The sequence below is a fragment of the Colobus angolensis genome, unplaced genomic scaffold, assembly GCF_000951035.1.
Source record: "Colobus angolensis palliatus isolate OR3802 unplaced genomic scaffold, Cang.pa_1.0 Scaffold212, whole genome shotgun sequence".
Lineage (NCBI taxonomy): Eukaryota > Metazoa > Chordata > Mammalia > Primates > Cercopithecidae > Colobus > Colobus angolensis.
The window spans coordinates 2,017,522-2,032,070 of record NW_012115289.1 but is presented as its reverse complement, the minus strand read 5'-3'; positions in this window follow the sequence as shown (position 1 = coordinate 2,032,070).

Here is a 14,549-nt window from a genome sequence, read left to right as displayed (position 1 = left end):
GGAACTTCACTGAGATGCAAAATCAAGAATTTAAGCCTAGTTGCTGGATAACTAAAAGCTATAAATGTTTATGTATGTGAATTTTAAAGTAGAATAACCATCTTAAACTCCTATTTGCCATTTCTCTTTTTAAGGCAAAGCATTCATTTTAATATTGTGCTTTGCCTTTTCATTCAATTAGTGGATAAGTCATGAAACCTTTAGGAAGAAAAACAAGCTATGACATATTCACTAAAATTGATGACAGTTGGTTCTAGATGACCATGGCCATGTGTTCATCATATAAAGCCTTCAGTTCTCTCTATGGTGCTTGGCTGGAGATTGACATGTGAGGATGTGCCAATCATATTAAATGGATTTGGTCTATGTGGGTGATATGTGGCCTGAATGTAACTGTGATAGACTGAAATTTGTTCTTAGCTCTCAAAACCCTCTGAAGAAGTCAAGTGAAGGTGGGTAAAATAGGGAGATTAGTGACAACCTTGTGCCAAATTTTTTTAAAAATGGAAGCAGGTAGCCAACATTAGAATGATAATGTAAGGGTGTGGTTGAATGTTTAGTTAGTTGTCGCATAGTTATTGAACCCCATATGCTCAGTGCTGTGGGAATCAAACATGGAAGAGGTATGGCTCCCGCCCCTAATGAGAACAAGGGAAACAAAATCCAGATATAATCTAAATGCTAGGTTATGTCAAGGTATAGGAGCACAGATAATGGGGGACCTGTAAGAACTGGAAGAGTCAGAGAGGGCTCCATTGAAGAGGTCAAACATAATTCCAGAAAGAATTAGGCAGTGAGGAGATTGTGCCAGGAAAATAAGTGGGAAAGTCCACAGTTATTTTTCCTTTGAATGGAAGAGAGACAAAGCTATCAGCTATAGATCATTGTTTTTCTTAAGACAGCCAAACTGGCCCTCTGAAACCACTCAAATTATCCCAGTTTAGCTCCCTACCTTTTGGTCTCCAGGAGGAAGACAAGCTGTTGTATCATCATATTCCTCTATGCTGAGCAGCTCAAGCCACAATGTGCAAATTGCTTTAATGCCACATTACAGCAGTTGATTCAGACATTTGCCAGTGCACCAAACCATGAGAGATTGTCCAACCTAATGATACCTGGCAGATGTGTACCCAGAGATTTTTCTGTAGCTCCATGTTTCCCATAAAGGGCACTGGAAATGCACAGATGAAGATCTTCCTTTGGAACCAGGCACTTTTGGCTCCTTCTCAATGACTGCTCTGTGGAACTCTTCTTAAGAAAATATTGAAAACAGCTTAATGCTTTCATATAGTGACTGACATTTAGTGGAGAACTACTGCTGCATAGCAAATATTGTGACTCTTCATGTGTCCACAGGAGCTCTTGTGTGGGTTTAAAGCTATGAAGTGTATTCACATTGTGAAGTTTTAATTATCTTTATTGAAATTAATTGTGTAAAAATGGTATGTGCTCTATTAGGTATTCAGTTTGTATGTGAATTCTGTATAGAAAGTGGTTTTTGTTCTTTGAGTTTATCTTGTTTTATTTCTTGAAGATTACAATAAATATCTAAGAGACTATATTCCTGAATTTCTTAGCCTTAGTCTGATTAATGTTTTTCATCTTCTTTCAATTTGTATTATTTTTCATCCTAGGATGCTTATTTCCATTTCTTCTTCCACTTCAATAATCTTAGGTACAACACTGAGTTTGAAGTGAAGATGAAGAATGAACATATTTAGGGCTTTGAGTATCTCACACATGAATTTGGACTTAGGCACAGGAATGAATTCTAATGCTCGTAATCTTTCAAGATCAGTAACTTTCTATCTGACCCAATTGACTGGGTTCCAGAGTTACAAAGCCCTTAGCTGTAGGATCAAGAATAGCTGCTAAGGGAGTAAAAGGTCTTCAGGTCTGCAACTTGAAGACCATGTGTCCCTAAATCAGAAGTCTAAGGTTTGATGATCACTTGGCACCCTACTGGCATAGCCTGAGGCAAGGGCAGTCAACAGGGACAACATGTGGATGGGATGTGTGAATGGAATGGGTGTCATTTAATGCACAATGCTTGGGGCAGTGATGATTAGGATGCTGTGCAGGCTCTCCTTGGCCATGTGCCTCAAGGCATGGGGAAGCACCCAGCTACCAATCTATTTGTATCACAACAGACTTACTACTAATTTTGCAATCTTGTAGCATTCTACTTGTGCTAACAGAACTGATTCTATAGAATTTCTTCCAAATATTCCTAGGGCAATTTCCAGGAGTCTGTACTGAAAATCAGTCAAGGGGAGAGGTCCCTGGAAGATCCACATGAGTCCCATGGGTCAAATTAGCTTCCTGAACTGAACTTGGTAATAGAAGGGTAACCTCCCTGGGTACACAAAGCAGGTAGCACTTAAGAAACCAAAAATAAGAAAACAATGATAATAAATTAAGGGATTTCCAGTTACATTATCAACAAATACTTACAAAATGCCTTTTATATGCTAATTTCTCAGTATACATGAAAATACATATAATAGAGTCCTGATCATCCATGAACTTAAACCATTGTGATAGAGGAAAATATGTACGTTTATATCAATAAAAAAACTCATCATTGATAAACTAAATATTCCTTAATATGTATGTCTAATAAATATTTAAAATGGACATTGGAAATCTGTGTCATTTCAAAAGAGCTCACAAAAATTTCCTCTTTGAAATGTTACAAAATGCATTTTTTAGACTGTAATCCTTTGCCCCCAGATACATTTATAACAATCAATAAAACTCAGTTCAAGACTTAAAAAAATAATTAGGAGCCCAGAAAGACTTCACATGTTTCCTGATTATTCTGTGGCTCTTGTGGCAGAACCAGATCCAACGGGTTTTAGCAGGAATCTTCCTCTACCCTATTCCCTCAAGTAATATCCCCTTAGCTTTTAATTAATTTTAAAACATGAAGTTACTATGTGGCCAATTACTCAATAGCATTGAGACAGTATGCGTGAAACAGAAAACATCTGTCACCCTCAGAAAATGCTAAGTCATTCTGTCCTCAACTTCCTAACAGACTTGAAAAAGACACCTTCTAAATAAAAGGCCACAAAGTCTTTGCACAGTTCTCAGGGACACTCCACCTCTTGGTTCTTGGTTCTCCTCTTTCTCCTCTAATTTCTCAACCCCTCACTCAGTCCGAAGAAGCTTTAGTCTGATGGAGACTGGCTGCTCATCTTTTCTTCCTAATCTATTGTTAATGACCTGAGTCCTTTTGAGGTAGAATTTCTCATTGTTTATTAATTTAAATCTCAGGAAATGTTATCTAAAAATTATGTTTTCTTTTTTAAGTATTGCCTCTCCCTTAAAGCAATTCTACTAAGTGGAAGAAAGGCAAAGGGTATAGAAAATATACGGAAAGTGAGTGTTAGACGAAAATCTGGATTAATATTTCAAAACAATATTCTACCAAGCAGACAATTACAATATAATTTGATTAGTGTCAATATAGAGGTTAAACACAAGCTACTGTGAAAGCACAGAGAGAAGCAATTATTAACCTAGATTGAAAGCAAGGGCTGGGATGTTCTGAGAAGGCCTACTAGAGGAAACAAGGACTGAGCTAAAACATACAGGAGAGGTAGGAATTATGCAGGGGCACATGTGACAGAAGACTGCTCCAAGCATGAGGAGAAAACCACAGAAGTTTAGCAGAGCATGGTGTATTTATGGAATTTCAAAGCCATTCACATAGGGTGATCACAGGATGAAACAAAAGGAGAAAGAGCAAGGGCTGAGGTCATAACATTTATCAGAAGTGCTTTAAATGTCTAGATTTCATTCTCCAGCTGTGGAGAATTCTTGAACAGATTTAAGCCAGGAAGAAGTTTGAACAGGTTTGAATTTTGGAAGATTACAAAATTGGCAATATAAGAAATGAGTTAAAGGGAGGCAATAGCAGAAACAGAAAGAGTATTAGACAGCTATTACAGTAACCTAGAAGTTTTATCTCTAAATTAATTGCAGAATGATAGAAATGAAGAGAAGGGAATACATGAAAATTCATTTTAGAAGGTAAGAAATGGTGACCAGTAAGATTCAGAAAGAGGAAGAGGAAGAAACTAAGGATGACCTTCAGGCTTCTGGCTTGGTTGATTTTGCCATTAACTAAGAGAGAAAGTATAATTGCAGCAGTAGGTTTAAAGAAAAGAGAATGAGTTCCATATCCACAGTGTTGTGATTGATGTTTCTAGAGGATGTACAAAGGATGCAACTCAGTGAACATCTAGAGGGTGCAGATCTAGAGTTCAGAAGAGAGTTCTGGAAAGTTCTAGTATGTAGATGATAACCAAGACTTGGTGAGTAGAGAAAATGACAAGCTGGAGAATGTTTCAAATGATAGAAGAGCAGACTGAGAACTAGGGCACATGATATTTATGGGCAGCCAAGGAAAACAAGTTCACAAAGGAGACTTGAAAGAGGAGTGGTCAAAGGGATGGATGGAGAATCAAGTGAGAACGGGACACAAGAAGCCAGGAGAGGAGCCAGTTTTAAGAAAGAAGGAGTGATCCACATTTTTGGCTGATGTAAAGTGAAATCACAATTGCCAGTCATACAATTTAGGGACGCAGACACAGGACACTACTTGTGGGTAGTGGGTGAAAGGAGGATGAGGATTGAAAAATTACCTATTGGGTACTATTCTTATTACTGAGTGATGAAACAATCTGTACACAAAACCCCCACAGCAAACAATTTACCTATATAACAAACCTGCACATGTACTCCTGAACTTAAAATAATTTAAAAAGAAAAAAAAAAAGCTCGAAGTCAACTTGACCAAAGCAGTTTTAGAATAGTTATGAGGGAGAAAGACAGATTGCACTGAATGGAGAAGTAAATGGTGATGAACAAGGTGAGACACTATTCTTTCAGGTACTTTGAAAGAAAAATAAAAGAGAAGGTTGAGAAGGTTATTGAATGAGGATAGTCTAAGGAGGGTTTTATTTCCATTTGAGAGTCTTATACATCACTACATGTTTTTAAAAAGCCAATAAAGCCAGAGTTTGAAGATACAAGCAAAAATTGCCATCTTCTCCATCCAAGTCTTATTTTTCCTTTCTACTCTTTTTCCTGTCTCTTCTACTCCCTTCCTATGCATCTTATTAATGTTTCCTAGGCACTTATCTCAAGCTAATTGTTTTTGTCCTCTCCCAATACTTTTACTAATCTGCAGGGAACGGAGCTTGCAACAACCACTAATGGTGAAATCCTTCTTGAGGTCCTTATTGTGACAGATATTTAAATTTATTTATTTATTTCTTATGATTTTCACCAAGAAAAAGACTATTTCATCTCAACAGTGATGGATACATCGTTAATGTAATAGAAGCCAGAAAGCAGTAAGTTAAGTGGCTGACAGGCCAAACTGAGCTGCGATTTTAAATCTCACCAAATCACAAACCTGTTTGCAGGAGGAGGGAAGGTGATCATGTTTCTGGAAAGTTGGCAGCTGCTCCTTTATACTTTTTTCTTCACTCATTGGGATGAACCAGGTGTGATGCATTCCCTACGGCCAATATCACGTTAGAGCAAGTATAAATTAGCATACTCTTCAACATTTTTTGCTCTTGCCTCTATTCATAGAACACAAAAGTCAAAAGACAGGGTCATCTAATGGAGAACAAGCCAAAATTAAAAGGACACGTAAAAATAGAACTTGGGAGGGAGGAGTTATGTTGATAGTGAAAATTCTGGAAACTGACATATAACCACAGGCTTAGCAAGAAAAAAGACGGCTTTCATAAAAGACCATCTGTTGACACTTGAACTAAGAGGGAAGTCAAGCTTTGCAATGGAAGGTGGGAGTGGAGGGAGAGAGTATTTTTTACTGATAAGAGATTTGAGGGTATAAGCAAGAAGTGAAAAGTTGATTTCTTAAGAGGGGGTCTTAGAAATTATTAGATTCTCGGGTGCCATTAATTCAAATCCTGGAGCTATACGTTAGGGTTTTCACAAAAATACTCTGAAGATTTTGTTTGCATATTATCAAAAACTGAATGCAACCTGAAGAAGACACTCACAAAATCTCTTTTCTTCTCTTGTTCTAGTTAAAAATATAATTACTCTTAAGGCATACTCCACATTTGCTGGCATTTTCCTTTATAGTCACTCTCCTAACGTTATTACAACTCTGTAAAAGATATTTTAATTTTTTTTTATGTATGTGTCTGCCTTTAAACAGTAACGGTCTAGAAGGTTTGTTGTTGTTGTTGTTGTTGTTGTTGTTGTTTTGCTTTGTTTTGTTTCGTATTGTCAGTAGAAAAGACAAAAGATTCTTCCCCGGGCAGTGTGACATAGAAAAATATAGTAAAAATTATTTAGGATTTATTATTTGTTATCTCCATTTGATCTCTACACCAGCCCCATAAACATAATGGTTTTAGCCTGAAAGAACTTATCCTTGGATTTAAAATGTAAATTATTCAGTATTAAGAATATCCTAAATTCAACCCATGATCTCATCATTAGAACCAAGTGCAGTTTATAGAGTAACTGAGTAAAGAAAAACGCCAGACAGGCAGGGCACGATGGCTCGTGCCCATAATCCCACCACTTTGGGAGGCTGATGCAGGCAGAACACAAGGTCAGGAGATCGAGACCATCCTGGCCAACATGGTGAAACCACATCTCTATTAAAAATACAAAAATTAGCTGGGCATGGTGGCACATGCCTGTAGTCCCAGCTACTCCAGAGGCTGAGGCAGGAGAATCACTTGAACCCAGGAGGCAGAGGTTGCAGTGAGCCGAGATCATACCACTGCACTCCAGCCTGGTGAAAGAGCAAGACTCTGTCTCAAAAAAATAAAAACAAAAACAAAAAAACACACGACAGGCCGGGCGCGGTGGCTCAAGCCTGTAATCCCAGTACTTTGGGAGGCCGAGAGGGGTGGATCACAAGGTCAGGAGATTGAGACCATCCTGGCTAACACGGTGAAACCCCGTCTCTACTAAAAAATACAAAAAACTAGCCGGGTGAGGTGGCAGGCGCCTGTAGTCCCAGCTACTCGGGAGGCTGAGGCAGGAGAATGGCGTGAACCTGGGAGGTGGAGCTTGCAGTGAGCTGAGATCCCGCCACTGCACTCCAGCCTGAGTGACAAGAGCAAGACTCCCTCTCAAAAAAAAAAAAAAAAACGACACAATTATATGCTATGTATAAGAGACTTACTTCACCTTTGAAGATGCACATAGATTGAAAATGACATGATGCAAAAAAAAAATCCCTGCAAATGGAAATCAAAATAAAGTGGAGGTAGCTTTACTTACATTAGATAGAATAGACATTATGTCAAAAACTAAAACAAGACAAAGAAAGTAATTATATAATGACGAGAGGATCAATCAATCAAGATGATGTAACAATTGTAAATAGACACGCACTCAATATCAGAGCATCTAAATATGTAAAACAAATATTAATAAATTTCAAGAGAGAAATATGTTGCAATACAATAATAGTAAAGGACTTCAACACCCTATTTTCAACAGTGGACAGATTATCCAGACAGAAAATCAATAAGGAAATACCGGACTTGAGCTATACTTTAGATGAAATGGACCTAACAGACATTTATGGAACATCTCACCCAATAGCAGTAGAATACATATTCTTTTTAAGCACACAGGAAAGATTCCCCAGAATAGATCATATTTTGGGAGATAAAACAAGTGATAAAAATTTTAAGAAAATTAAAATCATATCAAATATCTTTTCCAACCACAGTGGTATGAATTAGAAATCAATTAAAGAAATTATGGAAAATTCACGAATCTGTGGAAATTAAACTTGTTCCTAAACAACTAATTGTTCAAAGAAGAAATGAAAGAGAAACTTAAAAATATCTTCAGACAAACAAAAATGGAAAAATACGATACTAAAACTCATGGGATGCAGTAAAAACAGTTCTGGAAGAAAAGTTGATTGTAATAATTGCCTATATCAAACAAGAAGATCCCAAACAACCTAATGTTATGCCTCAAAGAACTAGAAGAAGAAGAAAAAAAGCCCACAATTAGTAGAAGGAAGGAAATTATAAAGATCAGAACAGATTTAAATGAAACAGGTGGAAAAACAACAGAAAATATGAACAAACTAATAGCAGTTTTTTTAAAAAGTAAAATTGACAAACCATTAGCCTGACTGAAAAAAAAAAGGAGAGAAGACTCAAATAAATAAAATCAGAAATGGAAGAGGAGACATTACAACTGATACCATGGAAACAAAAGGATTATAATAAACTGTTACAATTATATGCCAACAAATTGGACGACATAGACAAAATGAATAAACTCCTAGACACGTATAACACCATAGTATGAAGAAATAGAAAATCTGAACAAATCAATAGGGAGTAGAGAGATTAAATCAGTAATAAAAATGTCTCCCATCAAAGACAATCCCAGAACCTGATGGCTTTACAGCTGAATTCTAACAAACATTTAAAGAAAAACTAATACTAATCCTTCTCAAACTCTCCCAAACATTTGAAGAACAGGAAATACTTTCAAACTCATTTTATAAAGGCAACATTACCCTGATTCCAAAGCCAGACAAGGACACTACAAGAAAAAATAGTTATAGGCCAGTATCCCTAGAGAAAACAGAAGCAAAACTATTCAGCAAAATATAGTTGTCCCTCAGTTTCTGTAGGGTATTGGTTCTAGGACCTCTGTGGATACTAAAATTCAAGAATACTCAAGTTCCTTGTGTAAAATGGTGTAGTAACATATAACCTATGCATATCCTCTCATATCACTTAAAAGCATCTTTAGATTACTTTTAAGACCTACCACCATGCCTATACCTCACTTCATTTGTGTGGATTCAATGTAGTATTGGGTCTGCAGCAAATCCAAGTTATTGAAACTTTGTGGAATTTTCTTGATCTGCACTTGGTTGAATCCACAAATGTAGAATCCACAAACACAGAGGGCATGGCACTAGCAAACCAAGTTCAACAATAAATTAAAAGAATCATTTGGGTGGGTGTGGTGGCTCACGTCTGTAATCCCAGCACTTTGGGAGGCCAGGCCGGGTGAATCATTTGAGGTCAGGAGTTTGAGGCCAGCTTGATCAACATGGTGAGACCCCCGTCTCTACTAAAAATACAAAAATTAACCAGGTGTGGTTGTGGGTGCCTATAATCCCAGCTACTTGGGAGGCTGAAGTGGGAGAATTGCTTGAACCTGGGAGGTGGAGGTTGCAGTGAGCTGAGATCACGCCACTGCACTCTGGCCTGGGAGACAGAGTGAGATCCTGTTGCAAATTAAAAAAAAAAAAAAAAAAAGAATCATTCACCATAATGAAGTGGAATTTATCCCAGGGGTGCAAGGATATGCAAATCTATAAATGAGATAAAAATTAAGAGTAAGAGAATAAAGGACAAAACCCATATGATTATTTCAATAGATATAGAAAAAGCATTTTGACAAAATTCTATATCCTTTCATGATATAAAAATTCTCCACCAATTAGGTATAGGAGGAACATACCTCAACACAATAAAAGCCATATATGACAACTCCATGGCTAAATTCATACCCAACAGTTAAAAATTGAAAGCTTTTCCTCCGAGATTATGAACAAGACAAGGATGCCCACATTTGTCACTTGAATTCAGCATAGTACTGGAAATCCTAGCCAAAGCCAGTAGGCAAAAGAAAGAAAGAAAAGGCATCCGAGTCAGAAAAGAAATTAAATTGTCCCTGTTTGCTGATGGCATGATTTTATAGAGAAAATCCTAAAAATTCCACCAAAAAACTGTTAGAACTGATAAACAAATTTAGTAAAGTTGCAGGTACAAAATCAACATACAAAAATCAGTAATGTTTCCATACACTAGCAATGAACTATTCAAAAAAGAAATTTATAAATCCCATTTATAATAAGCAACTAAAAAAATTAGGAATAAATTTAACCAAGAAAGTGAAAGATCTGTACACTGAAAATTACAAAACAATTAATTTAAAAGATACAAATAAATGGAAAGAGATCCCATGTTCATGGAATAGAAAAATTAATGTTGTTAAAATGTTCATATTACCCAAAGTGATCTACAATCAGTGGAATCCTTATCAAAATTCCGATAACATCTTTTACAGAAATAATGAAACAAAAAACTAAAATTTGTATAGAACCAGAAAAGATCTTGAGCAAAACGAGTAAAGCTGAAGGCATCACTCTGACTTCAAAATTACTACAAAACCATAAGAATCAAAATAGCATGATTCTAGCATAAAAACCGACACACAGATCAATGAAACAGAACAGAAATCCCAGAAATAAATCCATGCATTTACGGACAATTGAGCAACAAAGATGTTAACAACATACAAACTGGAGAGGACAGCCTCTTCAGTAAATGGTGCTGAAAAAACTGGATATCCACATACAGAAGAATGAAATTAGATCCTCATCACACACCATATACAAAAATCAACTCAAAATGTATTAAAAGCTTAAGACTTGAAATTATGAAGCTACTAGAAGAAAACACAGGGGAAAAGCTCCTCAGCATTGGTCTGAGCAATGAATTTTTGGATACGCCACAAAAGCACAGGCAACAAAAGCAAAAATAGACAAATGGCATTACATCAAACTAAAAAGCTTCTGCACCTCGAAGGAAACAATCAACATAGTGAAGAGATGACCTACAGAAAAGGGAGTATATATATGCAAACCATACATCTGATAAGGGGTTAATATTCAAAATATTTAAGGAATTCAAACTACTCAATAATAAGAAAACAAATAACCGGATTAAAAATGGGCAGAGTCTAAATAGGCATTTCTCGAAAGAAGACATAAAAATGGTTAACAGGTATATGAAAAATGCTAAACATTAGTAATAATCAGGAGAAATGCAAATTAAAACTGCAATGAGATATCACCTCATTCCTGTTAGAATGACTATGATCAAAAATACAAAATATAAGTACTGGGAAAGATGTGGAGAAAGGAAACCCTTGTGTGCTGTTAGTGGGGATGTAAGTTAGTACAGGCATTAAGGAAAACAGTATAGAAGTCCCTAAAGAAATTAAACACAGGACCATCATATGATCCAGCAATCCCACTACTAGGCACATATCGAAAGGATATGTAATCAGTGTACCAAAGAGATATCTTCACTTCCATGTTCATTGCAGCATTATCCACAATAGTCAACATATGGAATCAATCTAAGTGTCTATTAATGAATGAATGGATAAAGAGAACATGGCGTATGTACATAATGGATTACTATTCATCCTTTAAAAAGAAAATCATGCTGTTTGCACCAATATGAATAAACTTGGAGGACATTATATTAAGTGAAATAAGCCAGTTATAGAAAGATAAATACTATATAATCTCACTTGTATGTGGAGTACTAAAAACATCAGTCTCATAGAAACAGACAGTAAAATGTCAGTTACCGGAGTCAGGGTGATGGAGAGATTGTGCAGCTGTTGGTCAATGGACACAAAATTTCAGTTAGGCAGAGAGAATAAGTGCAAGGGATCTACTGGACATCATAGTGACTACAATTGATAACAATATAGAGTACACTTAAAAATTTCTTTTTTAAATCAAAGTTCAAGCAAGATATTTAAACATTTCTGAGAGATTTTAAGTGTTCTAACCACAAAAAATGATATGTATGTGAAGTAACACCTATGCTAAGCTTAATGTAACCCTTCTGCATTGTATACATATATCAAAACATCAAGTTGTGCACCTGTACACCATAAATATATACCATTTTAATTGTCAATGATAAACAAAAAAAAGTACAGTTTTAGGGTATCTCCAATCTTTTCACATGGGAACTCAATGTCTATTATTTCATTCGACAGAGTAGAATTTGAAAGCCTTTATGTGTAGGCATGTAAGCTGAGTTCTTTATCAATCTCTGAGGCTCTTTTCCATGGGAATAGTAAGTTGGCCAATGGTTAGCCTGAGCCCTGTAGTCATAAGAATGATCCAGCCTAAACCTAAGCCACTCCTGAAGGAAAGATACAAGAGAAGTAGGCTTTTGTTTTTTGTTTTTTTTTTAAATTTTTGAGCCAATGTGTCATTCTATTGCCCAGGCTGAAGTACAGTGGTGCAATCACTGTTTACTGCAACTTCAAACTCCTGGGCTCAAGTGATCCTCCTGCTTCAGCTTCCCAAGTAGCTTGTACTACAGGGCATGTACCACAACACCTGGCAATTTTTTTTTTTTCTAAATCTCTCAGAGATCAGGATCTCACTACATTGCCCAGGCTGGTCTCGAACTCCTGGCCTCAAGCAATCATTCCACCTCAGCCTCCCCAGGTGCTGAGGGATTACAGTCATGAGCCACCATGCCTGGCCAAGATGTAGGCTTTTAAATCTGATTATCTATCTTCATCTTGACCAATTAAATTGAATCTATGTTGAGGAGGCCTGAGACTAAGCATTTTTTTAAAGCTTCTCAAGTGTTTTCCATATGATCCAGTTTTGTGAAACACCGGGAAAAAATACAAAAAAGATAGCACAATTCAGTATAGTTTTCCCAATTTTTGAGCAAAGTAGAGCTTTCTTTGCTATCAAGGGTTATCCAGCTCTTCAAGGGTCATTGCAGTTGCCCTCTTAATTGTTCCTTATTCTTATCCGATCAGGAATTATAAAGTCCAAAAGCAGCAGCTGCCTTATTTACATTAGACTTAACATCAGAGTGTATATTCAACCCTGGGCAGAGCTTGTTAAACCATGACAATATGTTAAGTAATGGCAAAAAAAAAAAAAAAAACCACTGAACAAACCAATGAACAATAAATGAAATAAAAGCCATCTGAATGTCTTTATTCACTTCTGAAGAATTATCTCCCCTTTCCTTATCAGGCCATATCTAATTTCTAGTGGTGGTGAATTTGCCAATCCCTCTTGCGATAGTGTGGGGATATTGCATTAATTTTACCACTGGTGCTATCGGCAGAGGGAGCTTTTGTTGTTTTGAGACGGAGTTTTGCTCTTGTTTCCCAGGCTGGAGTGCAGTGGCGGGATCTTGGCTCACTGCAACCTCTGCCTCCCAGATTCAAGTGATTCTCCTGCCTCATCCTCCCATGTAGCTGGGGTTATAGGCGCCCGCCACCGCACCCAGGTAATTTTTGTATTTTTAGTAGAGATGAGGTTTCATCATGTTGGCCAGCCTGGTCTCAAACTTCTGACCTCAGGTGATCTACCCACCTTGGCCTCCCAAAGTGTTGGGATTACAGGCATGAGCCATCATGCCTGGCCAGATGAAGCTCTTTATTCCCAGATAAACCCAGATGCTACAGAATGTACTTTCCATGTTTCTATAAGAAAGGCATTCATTCTCTGCATAGACTTAATGTGGTAGGCAGCCTCCTAATGATCCCAACTCCTGTCCAATGGAGCGAATGTGTCCCCCACTCAAGAAATTCAAATGTTGAAATCCCAGTTCTCAATATGATGTTATTAGGAGGTGGGGTGTTTGGGCTACAATTAGATCATGAGGGTGGAGCCCACATGATGGGATAAGTTCTTTTGTAAAAGGGGCCACAAGGAACTCTCTTGCCCTCTTTCCACCATGTGAGGATACAACAAGAATATAGCAGTCTGCAGTGCTAACGTGGGCCCTCACCAAAACTTGACCATGCTCTCATCCTGCTTTTGAACTTCCAGCCTTAAGATCCATGAGAAATAAGTTGCTATTGCTTATAAGCCACCCAGTCTGTAATACTAGCCCAACTATGACACCTGGCATTCATGCTTGTATTAGTTTTATATTGCTGCAGTAACAAATTACAATAAACATAGCAACTTAAAAAAAACACCCACTTATTATCTCAGAGTTCTGTAGGTTAGAAATCCTACTGAACTCACCAAACTAAAACTGATGTGTTGGCAGGGATGCATTCCTCACTGGAGGCTCTGGAAATGAATCCAATTCCAGCCTCTTTCAGGTTGATGGATGGCCAAATTCAGCTCCTTATGACTGTAGGAATGAGGTCCCTAGTTCCTTGCAGGCTGTCACCCAGGGACAGTCTTTGCTCCTGGAGTCTGTCAATGCACCTTCTCATGCTTTTGATTAGCTCCAAGAGGCCTCTCTCCAGTCATCACCCTTATATCCCAACACCAGCAACAGCATGTCAAATAACTTACAACCTTGGAACCTCACTGACTCCCTCTTCTGCTGTATCCATTCTGTTTTCCTCTTCCTACTTCCTCTTCTGCTTTTAAAGGCTCATATGATTACATTGGACCCACCTGGATAATCCAGAATAATCACCATAGTTTCAGATCAATAAGCTTAATCACAACTGCAAAATCCCTTTTGCCATGTAATGGGACATACCCACAGGATCCAGGGATTAAAGAACATCTTTAGTATGTGCCATTATTATGCCTACCACACACCTTTATAGAATTCCCTCCCCTTCATTGTGGAATGGATTTAGCAAATAGAATGCAACAGAGACTATGAGATGTCCTTTGCAAGATTCCTTTATAAAAGACTGCAGCTTCCACTTTTGGACATTCTCATTCTTTCTTACTTATT